Consider the following 11,780-nt stretch of genomic DNA (forward strand, 5'->3'; position numbering starts at 1 on the left):
AAAACGAGCTTTTACCAGTTTCTCATTCCAATAAGTGTATACAAACCAGGTAAGCAGATAATACAGGGGTGTGGTGTTTTGTTTATAGCCTATACTCTAAGTAATCCACGCTCTGTGATCCAGGCAGGCCTTGAGCTTCCAATGACCCTCCTAACCACAGCTTTCCAAGTGCTGGGATTTCAGATGCGAGCTGCCAAGCCCAGTTTAGGGCACCGTTTCTTTGTTATTTATTTTTCTTTTTATTTTATGTGTCTGAGTGTTTTGCCTGAGTGTATATAAATGCACCCATGTATGCAATGCCCTCAGAGGCCAGAAGCCCCGGGTCCTCTGCAAGAGCAGCCAATGTTCTTAACTGCTGGCCTATCTCTCCAGCCTCTACAGTACCATTTCTTAAAGACATTTAATGAAAAACAACATAAATTTTTATTTTTTAATTATTTATTAAACAGGAGCTTATCTAGACTATGTGCCAGGCAATATATTTAATACTTTCTGTGTATAAAATCCAGGAACACGCTCAATAGCTCAGGGCCTACAAGCTATTCCCAGCCTTGTTTTATAGATAACATAGGTACAAGGAGATCGTGTAACTCGCCAGTGTCATATAGCAAGAAAGAAATGGATATGGAGCTTTAGACATGGAAGTCCAGCAAGAGATTCAAGAGATAATACCATGAGCGGTCTCAGGATCTGAATTCCTCTGGTCTACCATTGGCTGTGCAGCAGTTAACGTAGCCAAAGTTGAAGTACCATTCTTTTGTAACGTGTGTCTGTGTGTCTGTGTCTGTGCGTCTGTGTCTGTATGTCTGTGTCTGTGTCTGTGTGTGTCTCTGCGTGTATGTACATGTGAAGAAGCCAGAGGTCAGCCTCAGGTAATGTTCCTCAGGTGCCATGCACCTTGTTTTTCAGAGAGAGTCTCTCTCCCTGGCCTGGAGCTTGTCAGGTAGGCTAGACTGGTTGGCCAGTGAGCTTCAGGCAGCTACCTGTTTCCATAGCCCCAGCACAGTGCTACTGAGCCTGGCTTTTTTATGTGGATGCTAAGGCTCAAACTCAGGTGCTCACGCTTACTCATCAAGCACTTTCTGATTGAGCTATCTCTCCAGCCTTCTGTTGAAAACTTTTAAATATCAGAATTCCTCTCCAGAAGATAACTATGGCTCCAGAACCTCTGTATCCTCCACCTGTTCCTTTCCCACCTAGTCAAATGCAGCCCAAACTAACTTCAGTTGGTTGTATTATCTGGAGAAGGAATAGCAAATGTGTCTCTGTGATAGACCCAATTAAAGCAGAAGACTGTTAATATTTGCTCTGGCAAATTCAGAAGCCACCAAAATGGCAGAAAGCCTAGTTTCCCAGTGAGTGGTCTGTGTGTTATTTTAAATATCAAAAAATAATCTTAGTATGTTTCCTCTCTTCTGTTTTTATGAGATCACATCTCCATAAACATCCTGCCTCCTAGAATGGAAACTGTTCTTCAGGGGTTACTGGAAGTGTGATTGTGTTTAAATGCCCTGGCCAACAATGCTAGTTTTTTAGTAGCTTTATGTTGTTTTAAGTAAGTGCTCCCTGGATATCACTTGTCCCATTTCATAAGTCATTTCAGGCTCCTTGAAAATAAAATAGATGTTCTGAGTGAATGTCCACAGGATGTCTGAATAGAAGCAACTCTCAGAGCCTTACTCTTTCCATCTATTGTATGGGATTGTGAAGCAGACTTTGTTAATTGTCATCAGAATCAACAAAATACCATATTCAGGAAGTGCCCCCAGCCACCTCCCCACCTCCCCACCCCCGCGCAGTGTCTTCTGCTTTCTTTTGTCTCAGAGGGTTTGTTAGGACATGGAGATTCCATTCAATAAGGCAGGGGGAATGGCTCAGTGGATAAAGCACTTGCTGTGCAAGCATGAAGACCAGAGTTCAGATCACCAGAACCCATGTAAAAGCCAAGTGGGCCTGGTATAATCCCAGCTCTGCAATCCAAACCTGTAATCCCAGTCTATAACTCAGCACTCAGTCAGGCAGCAAAGACAAGTTACTCAGGGCAAGATGGCTAGCCAGACTAAACAAATCTTTGAGTTCCAAGGTCCAGGTTCAGCAGAGACCTTGCCTCAGTAAATAAAAATGGAGAGCTAATGTAAAAGACACCCAATATCAACCTCTGCCCTCTACATGCACCCACACACATACAAATGCACATACACATGCACAAAAATCCATGGACTAAACATCTCACTCCTCATAAGAGAGAGGAAGGGCAAGCAGAGAGGGAAAGTGTCAAGGATCGATGGGAGGGTGACTCGGGGTGTCCACTTTACTCCCTGTGCCCAGAACCCAGGGGGTGCCTGAGAAATGCAAGATGCTTTGTGAGCAAAGAGAGAGGAGCAGGCAGGCTGTAAGGACGGGGACTCCAGGAGTGAGAGCACAAGCTCTCCATAACATTTGTGTTACCTGGGATGATCTAGTTTTTCCTTCTCCTTTTGCAAATTGGAACATAATCTACATACCATAAACTCACTCTTTGGGGGGCTAGGAAAATGGATCAGTGGCTTAAAAATTGATTTAATATGTGGTTTAACACCCTTTTCAACTGTACAGTGAAAAAGATGGCCTTTTTCTCCTCATAACTGTTGAATCTCCTGCTCTGTGGAGTCTACTGTAAAAGCTGTCTGCAGGAGATTGCTTGGGATTTGCACACAAACCATTAGTACACAGTCTTATCTGTGATTTCTAAACTCTGTGACTAGCTTTTTCATTAACCATTGTTAAACACTGAAACACCTTCCTAAGAGCCATGTGGTGTGGGCCTCCAGTTTTCCAGGTAACAATGGCTCGTTTCCTTACCTTATGCCTTCTGGCTTTGTAAATCATACTTTCTGCAAAATTTGGCTTTCTACACAGCATTGTCTCAGCCATTTGAATACATTTGTTCTGCAGGATGGACCGTATAAAAGAAATTAGTTGTTCAAATTTGGGTATGTTCCTTTTGAAAACTGCATGATTTTAACAAGTTACCCAGAATTACCTTTAACTTTCCTTAGGAAAAGGAAAGTTAAAATTCCAACTTTCTTTGTAAAATAAAGATATCTTGATATCTTTTAGTGATTGATTCCTCAAATTCAATAACATTAGAAAATAGATGTCTATGAAAACAGATAGATCAGTATACCTGTATTATTCACACTGGAGAAGACGGTGTAATTGTCCCATTTTTTTATTTTTATTTTATGTGTATGAGTGTTTTGCTACATGTATGTAAGTGCGCCTGTGTTATACAGTGCCTGTTGAGGCCAGAAAAGGGTGTCAGATTGCCTAGAGCCGGAGTTACAGATGACTGTGAGCCATCTCATGGGTGCTGGGAACCAAACCTGGGTCCTATGCAAGAGCAGCCAGTACTCTTAACCACGGAGCCATCTCTTCAGCCCCTATTGTCCCATTTTAAAAGATCTTCTAAAGCCTTCACTATTCAAATGCCCTATCCTAGGCGACACAATTAATAATAGTAGGCACACTGTGCATATATGCATAGTACTTTACGTCTCCAAAGCATTTCCATATTGGTCTTCTGCCTCTTAAAACTGGACATTAACTAGGTAGGATGGCACACTCCTATAATCCCAGCACTTGGGAGGCCAAGGCAGGAGGATTGCCATGAGTACAAGGCCAATCTGGGTTATAAAGACCCTGTCTAAAAAAACCAAATTGTAAATAAATTCATAAATTAAAAATATTAAAAGGTCTTTACTTACTGTGCTTGCTTCAGAAAGATTTGAGTTACTTACTAAAAGATGCAATTAGAAATTTAGGGTATAAAAATTGAAAAAAAAAAAAAACTTTTGGCTGGGCATGGTGGTGCATGCCTTTAATCCCAGCACTCAGAGGCAGAGGCAGGTGGATCTGTGAGTTCAAGGTTAGCTAGCAAGTTCCAGGCCAGCTGGAGCTACAGGGAGACCCTGTCTCAAAAATACCAAAAGAAGAAGAAGAAGAAGATTGAAGCCTCAGCCATAGACTAGAACCACAAGCAAAAGGAAGAATATTGGAGCTTGGAAATGGGTCTTTTGGAAAGAAAGAAAGAAAGAAAGAAAGAAAGAAAGAAAGAAAAACTTATCACTATCAGGAGCCAAGGATGATCTCAAACTTGTAATCCTCCTGCTTCAACCTCCAAGTGCTGGGATTATAGGCATGTACCATTATGATAAGGTCTAGAAGTTAAAATTTCAAAATCAAAAACTAAATAGAAAAAGTAGACATATATACCCAGAGACCTTAGCTAATGCATTAGTAGTAAGAGTAACAGTAATAGTAATAGTAACTGTAATAGTACATTAAACTTAACTCTAAGTTTGGCCAACAAGACCTAGTTGCCTGGCCCCTGTCCTTCCATAGCTCCTGGGAAGTCTGGCTACATGGAACAGGAGGAGGAAGCAGGCCTCCTCCACATCACCATGCTTCTGTTTTCTCTAAGTGATGCTCAAAAAACTAGGACCTTTAATGATGTACATATTTCAAGGGAGACAGTGTTCATACACCTCATTTCCAGTTGTGGAAAATGAACTCCAATTCTCTTTATTGAAATTATATATTGGAAATCATCCATATCCTCCAAAAGTTAGATTATTTAGGTGGTTCTAGAGTCCTAGATTTTTTTTAAATGGGAGAGGCTTTAGAACCCCTGTGTCTGTTGTTAAGTTTAGAATTCTCCTCTCATTTGTAAATTATTCTCAATCCTGCTATTTTGGGGGGGGAAGCCATTCAATCTAATGTTATTTAAGTGATTGACAGTTTATATTACTTGCTTCTTCCTTAATAAAATGTTCGAAAATTGTTTTAGCTGAAATATCAAAGTTTGGCATAGCTGAGTCAGTTCAGTTTACTAATGTCATTATGCAACAGTTAAGAAACCAGACATGAAAGCATACCAGTCAGAAATTGATTATTCAAGACACGTTGTTACCTGCCAACATGTTACATTGTCATTGGGTTGTAGACTTGGAAGGAATTTTTGAAGATCTGTAAGCTTTTAAAAACAAACTAGTAGTTCAGTTACTTTGAAGCACATTCTCATAAAAGTTTAAAATAATAATAATGGCCAGCACTCAAGAAATTTCATGGAGCATCTATAATTTGCAGACTTGATTGCAACTTTCAGTGTGGGAAGGATTAGAATGTCTAAAGAATGTGACATTTTGGGTTGGATAGATGTCTCGTCAGCTAAGAACACATACTGCTCTTGCAGAGGACCAAAGTTCAGTTCCCAGCACTCATGTTGGTAGTTCACAACTGCCTCTGCTTCCAGCTCCAAAGGGATCCATACCTGCACTCACATGCACATCACTTACACACATATAAACATAATTTAAAATTAAGTCTTTTTTTTTTTTGGTCTTTTTGAGACAGGGTCTCCCTGTAGCCCCAGCTGTCCTGAAACTATGTAGACCAGGCTGGCCTCGAACTTACAGAGATCTGCCTGCCTCTGTCTCCTGAATGCTGGGATTAAAGGCGTGTGCCACCATGCCTGGCCCAAGAATGTGACATCTTATTCTTGTATGACAATTAATCCCATGGATTTTTATGAACATTAGAAAAATATCAAGCCATATAGATGATAGAAAGTAAAAAGAAGGGGGCTGGAGAGATGGCTTGGCAGTTAAGAGCACTGGCTGCTCTTGCAAAGGACCCAAGTTCAGTTCCCAGTACCCACATGGTGGCTAACAACTGTCTGTAACTCCAGTTCCAGGAGATCAAATGCCCTCTTCTGGCCTCCGTGGGCATTGCATACATGAGTGCATTCACATACATGCATGCAAAACATTCATATACATAAAATAAAAATAAATTAAAAAATAAATGAAATCCCTTCTTCATGTCAATTATACATTTGAACTACTGCCTTCAAATGTACAGAGATAAATAGTAACTTTTGGCAATTTGGTGTGCATTCTCCAGTTCCTTGTATAAATGAAAAAATATTTTTACAAAATTGTTATTACTATGTTTGCAACTTGCTTATTTATTTTAATTTCATATCATAGACTTTTTTCATATTAGTACATATAAGGATAATTATTTTCTGAGTGAAAATTTCTATACAATGGATGTAATATAATTTATTTTAGCACTTCTCTATTGAGGGATATTTATATTGTGTCCAGTTTTCTAACATTAAAAATAGTATTTAGCCAGCATGATGCTGTATCCCTTTAATCCCAGCACTGAGGAGGCAGAGGCAGACAGATTTCTGTGAGATGGAAACAAGTCTGGTCTACAAAGCAAGTTCCAGCTGAGGCTACAGAGAGATCCTCTCTCAAATAATAATAATAATTAATAATAATAATAATAATTCAGAGTTTTGGCTTAAGATCGCAGACTGGGCACACGAGTTTTTCTTTCCTTCCAATGATCTCATCAAAATGATACTATTGGAAAAATATATTGCAGTCACCAAGCAGAGTGGAAGGTTGACATCTGCACACGGCTCATTTTAAACAAATACGTGAAAGCCGGAAAGAAGATGGAGGGAAGTTTATTAGCAGAGCAGACCAAAGGATATCACAGGCTAGATATACCAAGGGGACTGTGTTAAGGAGGGACCTGGGAGGGGCCTGGGAGGCACAGGGAGTTTTAAAGACTACATAATGACACTGGAAGACTGAACAGGAACAATGTCAAACTTCTATTTTGTCTGGAAAAATGGAGGACTAAGTGAACAACAGAAGTGTAACTGGATCAGGCACATTAGGAATGCTGGCATCTAACCCCCTTCCAGAGCCTAAATGGAAGGAGATGATGGAGAGGAAGGGGTGCTGCAAGTACAGACCTCAGCACTGGCTGAGGAATGGGCAAAGACACCACTCATTGCTCCCCCATTCTCTCACTGCCCCAAACTCAGCCTTTTCCTGAGCTCTAGGGACAAAGACAGTTTCTTGTGGCTTTTGTCAGAGGACAACTGAAAATGGCACAAGTGGGCAACCCGGGGATCACTGGGCAGTTTTTTAAATCCTGTAGAATGAATGAGAAACCCCAAGGCTAATAATGGAAAAGTTGTTTCTGGAAGAAATAGCAAATTCTTGGAGAAGAAAACAAAGAAAGGCTCTCAGGCCCGCAGTCCTCCCATGACTGCCCTACCAAGCATGTCCTTTTCCGTGTCTATAAATATTTCCATGGGGAAGACTCCTGCATATAACAGGTCAAGTGGAATGCACACCTACAACTCTGAGAGATAAAGCCAAGTTCTTCTCCAAGGTAGTTCTACCAGTTTACTCTCCTATCAAAAGTGTGCCCTACCACACCCTATGAGCCCTAAATATTACAAATATACTAAGCTTTCAGTATTGTATATTTTTATTTGCATTTTCCAACCACTAATATTTGTCATTTTTCATATTCCTTTGCCAATTTTGAAATTGTGTCTGAAGTTCTCTTGCTGATTTTAAAAACTTATAATGATGAGTAATAACCACTTCTGGTCACTTCCACGGAAAATATTAGTCTTCATCTTATATCTCAATTCTGTATAGTGAACATTTTAATCTTGATTTAGTCAGTTCTGTCAATCATTCCTTTTATGGCTGGTAGATTTTTGCCATGCTCACAAAACTTGAACAACTCCAACATTATAAAATTCTTCTTTAATGTCATTTCTATAGCTCTATTTTTTATATTTAAACATTTAATAGTTCTGGAACTGATTTTTGTTTGTGGTGTAAGGCAGGACTTAACTCCCTTTTTCCAAATTGACAGTTTTCTCAAAACTCTTTACTAAATTTCACCCACTAATATGAAAGGTCATCTCTGCCGCATATTACATGCAAGTATACATAGATACAGTGAGAATCCTCAGTGTGGGTTCCATAATCTGTTTGTCTACTTTGGTACTATGTCCTTTGCATTACTACAGTGCTATTATTTTTAATAACATTTTTAGTCTTTGAAAATTCCATACATTTACATAATATATACTAATCATATCCATTCCCCACTACCTACATCCAACTCTCCCTAGTGACCCTACCCCCTTCCCTCCCAGTTTTATATCCTCTTTTTATTTATTTTTTGTTGTTAGTAATACTCCCCTGAGTACAGTTACTGCTGTCCAGAGCACATGGGTATGTGACTATCTACTGGGTCATGAACAATCTACCAGCATCCACATCCCCAGAGGAAAATGACTCTCCCTCCCTCAGCAGCCATCAGCTGCAATTAACTCTGCTTAAACAGAGGTGAGCCATCAGAGGCTTCTCCCCCATCCACCCTGGAATTTTGACTCACTTGATCTTGTACAGATGTTTTACAGGTAACGCCAGATGTTGTGAGTTGGTCCATGCAGCAGCCACACCGTGTACAGAAGTCAGCATTTCAGAGCTCTCCTCCCCAGCAGCAGGCTCTTACATTCTTTCCACCCCATGAAGTTCTCTGACCCTTGAATGGTGGGAAATTGATACATATAACCCATCCACAGATGAACCCTTGGAGTTATTTATACTCAGCACTTTGACCAGTTATGAGTCTCTTCATTAACCTACTCAAGGCAAAAGGGAGTTTCTTTGACCAAAGTTGAGAGCAGGTCAAATCTTTGAGTATAAACATAAATATTTGGAATGTAGTTTGACAGTGTGATCCTTTGTCAAAATAACAATGTCAACCCTAGGGCCTATGATTGCCCAGTCATGGGTTCTGACCAGGTTTACAGTGAATGCTTTCCTCTTGACAGGCCTCATATTCACTCGGAAAGTGGTTGGTTACCTCCTCAAACTTTCATGCCACTATTACACAGTGAGTCTATCTTGCCAGCAGGTCAGTGTTGTAGCATGCAGGGTTCAGTGCTGGGTAGGACTATTGATATATTTTCTTCCCTGGCAGCCTCCATGCCACCTCTGGAACTGTGTAAGCTAACCAGCCTGGAGAGAGCTTCCTGGTCAATGTGAGACTGATTTCTCTATGTCCTGTATCCAAAGCAAGTGGTGTCTTCAGCAGTGGGGTCTTACCATATAGTTGTGGTGGACAACAAAGATCAGTTGCCTGTGCTGTTCTGGGTGTCTCCAGGCCCCCCTGACCAATAGGGAGGTGTTCTGTGTCTGGTAGAGATTTGTTTTTGTGGGGGGATGGTTGGTTGATTAGTTGGTTGTGTTTTTTGTTTGTTTTGATTTGTGTGATTTAGAAAGGGTCTCCCTGTAGCCCCAAGTGGCCTGGAACTCACTATGTAGAGCAGGCTGGCCTCCATCTCACAGAGATCCACCTGCTTCTGTCTCCCTAGTGCAGGGATTAAAGGCATGCACCACCGCACCCTGCTGGCAGAGATTTCCTAGTAACTCGTGCCTTCTGAGTAGTGTCCACGCAATGCAGGAGACTTCTGTTCAAATTCCCCATTTTAAAAATACATATTTCATATTTTAATTAGCTTATCAATTTCCGTTCCACTAACCCACCCCTACTCTGTTCTCTCCCCAATCTCTTCTCTACTCAGATCTTTAATCCCAAGTACATCCTTCCCGTCCTTTCATGATTACTGTCGTTTTGTAATGAATTCTACCCTTTTGTAGGTCAACTTTCTGCCTCTTCTTAGTTCCTCACCCAATCATTTTTGTTCTTACCTTAAAGATTCCTGGGACTTTTTATGCATTTGGTCTTCTAAATATACTTTAAAATCTTCTTGTCAAAATTCATAAAAAACTATTGAAAGCTTAACTAGGATTACAGCAAATGTGTGGGTTAATTTGACGCTGAAGAGAAGCATCCCCATCAAATCTTTTGATTCGAGAGCATAGCATGTCTCTCATTTCATGATCCTTATTATAAAGTTTCTTTATCTAAACTTGGCCTGTTTTATTAGGTTTTATTTAAGTATTTTATAGTTTTTGTCAATTTGATACATGACATCTTTCTGTCCATTTGTTAGTTAGTCCATTTGCTGCTTAGTTAGTTACTAGTTATCTTTCTTTCCATTCGTATGTTGATCAGTTAGTTATGTTGATTAGTTATGCTGGTCTATGTGGAATCCATTTATTTTATACATGTTTTGTATTTCTACATTTTTCCAGATTCTTAATGATTCTAGTAGATTTTAGCTGTTGGATTTTCTAGGTGGCCAGCCATGGTATCTATAAGTAATAGTGATGCTTCCATTTTGAAGATTCTTCCTCTTCTGTCTTCCTATATCAATGCACTTCCTCATCCTATAGCACTGTCAGAGTTCTGCCTCTTCTGTCTTGCCCTGTTGCTCAAATCCTACTGTACTCTGAAGTATTCTTTGAATAAGTATGATGGGCTGTGGGATGATCTGACTATGACATCGGCAATTCCATTGATTACCCCAGTTGATGGGGCTGATCTGGCTGACTAGCAGGTGTCCCTTCTTCCCTCACCACTCCATGTGCCTCCCTCCTGAAGCTTCTGGGAGCTTAGCTGAAGAGAATGAACTGCCCTGGTAGAGGGGGGTCTTCAGTCAAGGGTATGTGAGGAGCTGCACTCCCCTGCTAGAACCTCCAAACAAGCTCTCGAGAATCATGATGACAGTGGACTACCTTAATGTGACAACAGGAATTCTTCCAGTAGATATTGACCTTAGGTCTCTGATAGTAAGGCATTTTCTTCCTGTACCTAACTTTGTATTTTTTGTAGATTGCCCTTGTTTTGTGTTTTCCAGAATGTCTAGTGATCCTTAGTTGACAACTTATATTGATAAAATTGGTAGGTATTGCTTAGTAGTATAGGCATGTGAAATGGGTTTCCTTCCTCAGTGACCTTCACTCATTCTTGCCATAGACCCTTCTTCCAAGTGGAGAAGGCCCAGTGTATCTGCCGCTGCCTGGCAGGCCTCCTCTGAGTGTGCTTTGCTAGAGCAGACATATAAGCAGACACAAATCCATCCCACCTTAGAGACAGGCAAGGATTTCATAGGAAAGCAAACATAATCACCTCATGATATAATGAGCTCGATACAATATTCTGCCCCTTATCCTGAGGCTCCCATATGTTTTTATTTATTATTTTTTTTATTTTATGTGCATGAATATATTGCCTACATGTGTGTATAAGTACACCCGTGTTGTACAATGCCCACAGAGATCAGAAGAGGGCATCAGATCAACTAGAACTGGAATTACAGATGGTTGTTAGCTTCCATGGGGTGCTGGGACTCAAACCTGGGTCCTTTGCAAGAGCAGTCAATGCTCTTAACCACTGAGCCCCCAAGGTGCCCGTATTTATCAATGACTACTTAAGAAAATTCTGGGCTTCTTTAATGGCTGAATCAAAACAACCTTCTCTCTTACCCCATTGTCAGAAACCTCCAGGATTATTGTCAGTTCAAGAGTAAAATTATGTTCCTTTCTTCTTGGACCCCAAAAGCAAACCTGATTCAACTTCACTGCACTGTCCATCGTACGCCTTCCCACAGAACAGAAAGAAAAACAGAAGTACATGCTTGCTTGCTGCCCCTCCAGGCTGCCCGCCCCTGTTTTGATCGGGAAATGCCTACTCTGGGGTCTGACCGCACATGATTCTTTTTGTCTCTTCCCCTGAGCTGCATCAGGGCTTTGAATGACAGCTCTGCTCTGTTCCAGTTCTTTCCTTGTCCTCCATTTACAGTCCAGCACTCCCCAGTGAAATGGGCCTTTGTCCTGGACTAGTAGAGAAAAGAAAGACCAGGAGAAGGACAGCAAGAGGGTAATAGAGGTGACTATGATCAAAGTCTGTTATATGCAAACATGAAAATCTCACAATCAAACCCACTATTTTGAACAACTAAAAAGTACATTTAAAAGTATATGAGTTAATAGTATTTT

General features: G+C 40.6%; 1 protein-coding gene across 1 annotated transcript in view; it reads left to right on the forward strand.

Annotated features, from left to right (window-relative positions):
- Nucleotides 1–11,780, forward strand: part of Thsd4 (thrombospondin type 1 domain containing 4) — a 694,930-nt gene that overhangs the window by 581,386 nt on the left and 101,764 nt on the right. The gene's annotated exons all lie outside the window — the stretch shown is intronic.

This window comes from Nannospalax galili, unplaced genomic scaffold (assembly GCF_000622305.1).
Source record: "Nannospalax galili isolate Female #2095 unplaced genomic scaffold, S.galili_v1.0 scaffold54, whole genome shotgun sequence".
Lineage (NCBI taxonomy): Eukaryota > Metazoa > Chordata > Mammalia > Rodentia > Spalacidae > Nannospalax > Nannospalax galili.